A 5,000-nucleotide genomic window follows, 5' to 3' on the forward strand; every position below is an offset into this window, starting at 1 on the left:
CTATGTTTTATACATTTAAGATTATGTGGAATATTTCCAAGATAGTATACGAGTGAGTTTCGGTGATTTAGGTAATCGATTCTCTTGGTGCCTAAGCTAAGTTGCTTATGGAGCCTTAGTACACTTTCTCATACTCCCCGGTTGCTATCTTTTCTTCGGAGAAGGTATGCAATCCCTTTCCCTCTGTTTAAGCCTTGGACTTATCCTTAAGTGGTTTATCTGAATTAATTTTCGGTAAAACTATACTGGGGTGTTACTGTACCTTCCTGTTCCAGTAAGTCTGGCTCAAAGAGGGACAGAACAACAGAGTTTTTAGTCTGAAGTCTGTGTTTGTCTGGCTTGGGGTTGAGGTAGTTGCTGGCCGGCAGTCATTGCCGGCCGACATTGGCAGTTGCCAGCCGGCAGTTACTGCCGGTCGGCACATGCATTTGAACCAGCGTTCTGCCGCCTTATAGCTGTTAAGTAGTATACTTTAAAGCTAGTTATGGTGTGTGCCGGCCGGCAAGTGCCGGCCGGCACATAACCTCCTATACTGTACCAGTATTCTTCAGTATAACAGATACTGTAAGAAGAAAACTAGAGTATGGGTTTTGGTACAGCACTGTGTGTTCTAACACTTTTGTCTTTTCTTGCACGGCCCTCTGCTGTTGCCCTACAGATAGGAAAGTGAGTTCTTTCCTGTCTATTATCCAGGATTTTAAAATCATTGCTTAGGTGTGAGCTCCACCTGTTTCCTCTGGAAACTTTGCATTGGTTACTCTAGAAGAGATTAACCATTCGATTTTATTATCTGGAAGGCTGCAGCAATGGGTTGTGAGGGAAACACAATGTCTTTCCTTTATGAATTGTTATGCTATACTATGCATATCCAGTGATACATAGTTCACTTGATACTCATGGAAATTTCTTCTCTTTACAGAAGGACCCTCCGAAGTGCGGAAGTGTTTTCTGCAACGTCCGCAGCAAGAACCTCTGCGGACATGAGTTTTGTAGGAGACACGCAGCATGCGCTGTCTCCAAGGATGATCTCCGGTATTGGGACCCTCAGGTATGTACTGTGTGCACTAACCTGATTACTGAGGCCTTTGATTCCCCTAGGACGGCGGAATCAAGGGATATAGCAAGGGAGAAGCTTCGTACCTGGGTAAGGGGCTTCCAAAAGAACACCTCTGGCCCTTATCTTCCAAGTGAGAAGATGAGGGCGTATCTTTTCCCTAAGGCATCAGCTGATGCAGTGATTCCCCAGCCTCAAGAAGAGATCCCCCAAGTTCAGATCCAGGTGGATGCTGAAGTCGCGGTCGCGATGCAAGACATCCAGTTAGATGACAGGATGTCTGACGTGGACGAGCGTCTGGAGGAAGACCTCCTGGCAGAAGCCCAGGATGAAGTTCAAGCCCCAGACGTTGTAGAGGAAGAGGTCGACGAGGTGTCGGCTACTCCGGTTCAGATTCCGGAGCCTATTCCCTCAACATCGGCCGGTCTCCCAGTAGAGCTGGGACAGGCCCTCTCTTCTATTGTTGGAATGATCCAACAAATGCAGAAGGAGAATCAGGAGAAGGCGGCTGCAATGGAACTGTGGATGCAGTGCCTTGCAGAATCACATGGGCCCCAGAAAAAGCTCAACGTGAAAGACCTTCCCTTGTGCTCAGATGCTAACCCATGGAGGTATGCTGAGCACATGCCGATGACGACTGGAAAGATCATCATCTCGGATTAGCTGGGCTCAGTTCCCCTGGAGAAGGTGGAATTCTGGCACAGCAAGGCATCATATCCGGACTGTTATGTCTGGCTGAGGAAGAAACCAGCTTCAAAGGAGGAGACAGAGCCGAAGGAGGTCATAGTGATGGACCATGCTAAGGCTCAAGCTCTACTTTCATCCTCGATGAAAGAGAGGGGCTTCTCTAACTCAAAGGTAGCTGCATTGAGCAAGAAGCTCCCTTCCTTTGTGTCCTCGCCTGCTAGAGCCTTCCCCTTTTTACAGAAAGGGTTTGCGGCTGTACTAAAAGCAGTCGAGGCCGGCAAGCCTTGCCCCTCCCTGGAGGAGTGTAAACCCTTGTCGCTGGCCCTGCCTATGGACCACAAAGACTGGAAAGACGTCCATCTTACGTTTTCAGTTGGAAAGTTGGAGGCTGATATTGCCGGACGTCAGTTCGGAGAGGACCTCCCTAAGCTGTCTGACTTTCTTTTGCGAAGAGAGTTCGAGACAAAAGAAATACTGGCTGCCTCAATGTCTCTTCAGACTACTCTTGAGACGATGGCAAGTGACCCCAAGGTCCATGAAATGTTCATGGTGGTGGCCAAGACTCATCTGGCCACAGTGACGAAGGACCTTTATGGCTTCGTCAAGGCAAGGAGAGCTTGTAGGGAGTTCGTGTTCACCTCGGCTAGGGTGAGGCACGAGCCAAGGAAACTAATCTCCTCCAACATTTGGGGAAAAGACCTTTTCCCTACCGACTTGGTCAAAGAAGTTGTTGATAAGGCCGCCTTGGAGAATAGAAACCTTCTCCAGAAGTGGGGCCTGGCTATCAAAAGAAAGTCTTCCCCGGATGAGGGTGCTCAACCAAAGAGGAAGACTATGAAGACTAGGCTACCGTCTCGGCCAGCCAAGCCTTTTAGACATCAACAGCAACTGCAATTGCCATTGCCTCCAGTGCCCCAGATCGTGGCACAAACCCCGACCACTTTTCAGTGGGTACCCCAGGCCGTGTCGACACAGTCCACGGCATTCACCCCATCGTTCGAAGGGCAGTCTACTCCCTTTCGAGCAAAGCCTAGAGGAGCAGCCAGAGGCTCATCTAGGCGCCCCTCAAGGGGAAGGGGATTCAGGGGTGGTCATGGTCAGGGAGGCAAGACCTCAGGACGGCAGTCCAAGTGAGATGATACCAGTAGGAGGGAGACTTCTGAAATTTTGGGATCGGTGGACCTTCGATCCCTGGGCCCACAGCCTACTCAAGAATGGAATGGGCTGGAGCTGGTACAGCACTCCACCCCCGTGCCTTCGGTTTTCCCAACACTCCACCCCCGTTCTGGAGGAGTACGTTCAAGAACTGTTGGAGAAAAATGTGATCCGAAAGGTGAAGTCCATCAAATTCCAAGGAAGGCTGTTTTGTGTTCCCAAGAAAGACTCGGAAAAGCTCAGAGTCATTCTGGACTTGTCGCCACTCAACAAGTTCATAGTGAATTGCAAATTCAAAATGCTAACACTGCAACACATAAGGACCTTACTGCCCAAGAGGGCATATTCCGTCTTTATAGACTTGTCAGACGCCTATTGGCACATTCCAATCAGCCGTCGACTCTCCCCCTACCTAGGGTTCAGGCTACAACGAAGACTATACGCCTTCAGAGCCATGCCATTCGGGCTAAACATAGCCCCAAGGATTTTTACGAAGCTTGCGAGCGTAGCTCTCAAACAATTACGCCTAAAGGGAATTCAGGTAGTAGCCTACCTGGACGACTGGTTGGTGTGGGCAGCATCCGAGACAGAATGCTTGCAAGCTCCCAGTCAAGTGATCCAGTTCCTAGAGTACCTAGGCTTCAAGATCAACAGAAAAAAGTCTCGACTTTCTCCATCTCAAAAGTTCCAGTGGCTGGGAATCCACTGGGACCTTTTGTCACACCGTTTCTCCATCCCGGCGAAGAAAAGAAAGGAGATAGCGGGTTCTGTCAAGAGACTTCTAGATTCCGAAAGGATATCAAGACGCGAACAGGAGAGGGTACTGGGCTCTCTCCAGTTTGCTTCGGTGACAGACCCAGTGCTAAGAGCACCCCTAAAGGATGCAACCGGAGTTTGGAGAAGTTATGCATCAAACGCGCGAAGAGATCTGAGAAGACCAGTTCCGCTTCGGCTAAGTACTCTTCTCAGGCCTTGGTCCCAAGCCAGATATCTAAAGAAGTCGGTTCTTCTTCAGCCACCTCCCCCGTTGGTGACGATTCACTCAGACGCCTCGAAGGAGGGATGGGGAGGTCACTCTCATCGGAAAAAAGTCCAGGGGACTTGGTCCAAGCTATACAAGACCTTTCACATAAACTTTCTAGAAGCTATGGCAGTGCTCCTTACCTTAAAGAAAGTCTCCCCTCGTCACTCGATCCACATAAGGTTGGTGATGGACAGCGAGGTAGTTGTGAGATGCTTGAATCGACAAGGATCGAGGTCACCACCTCTCAACCAGGTGATGTTGGCCATCTTCCGATTGGCGGAAAAGAAGAAGTGGTACCTGTCGGCAGTTCACCTTCAAGGAGTCCGCAATGTGACAGCGGACGCTCTATCCAGGTTCACACAGATAGAGTCGGAATGGTCCTTAGATGCAGGATCATTCTCCTTCATTCTGAATCAAGTCCCAGAACTGCAGATAGACCTCTTTGCGACGAAAGACAACAAGAAGTAGCCCCTGTACGTGTCCCCGTAAGAGGACCCCTTAGCGGAAGCAGTGGACGCGATGTCCCTCGACTGGAACAGATGGTCCAGGATTTATCTGTTCCCTCCTCACAACCTTCTGTTGAGGGTCCTCAACAAACTGATATCCTTCAAGGGGGTAGCGGCAATAGTGGCCCACAAGTGGCCGAACAGCGTGTGGTTCCCCCTGGCATTGGAACTACAGCTGAAGTTTGTACCGCTACCAGATCCAGTTCTGACCCAGCGAGTCCAGAAGTCGACTGTCTGCGCTTCATTACAGAAAACCCGGACCCTGCAGCTCATGATTTTCTCTCCCTAGCGGTGAGAAAGCATGTCGGGATTTCGAAAGCCAGCATAGACTTCCTTGAGGAATATAAGTGCAAATCTACTAGAAGGCAATATGAGTCATCTTGGAGAAAATGGGTGGCCTTTGTCAAGGTGAAGAATCCGCAGGAGACCTCGACAGACTTCTGCTTATCTTTCTTCATCCACCTCCATGGTCAAGGATTGGCAGCTAACACGATTTAAGCGTGTAAGTCTGCTTTGACAAGACCCATTCTATATGCCTTCCAGGTCGACCTAGGTAACGAGATTTTTAATAAAG

Source organism: Palaemon carinicauda, chromosome 17 (genome assembly GCF_036898095.1).
Source record: "Palaemon carinicauda isolate YSFRI2023 chromosome 17, ASM3689809v2, whole genome shotgun sequence".
Lineage (NCBI taxonomy): Eukaryota > Metazoa > Arthropoda > Malacostraca > Decapoda > Palaemonidae > Palaemon > Palaemon carinicauda.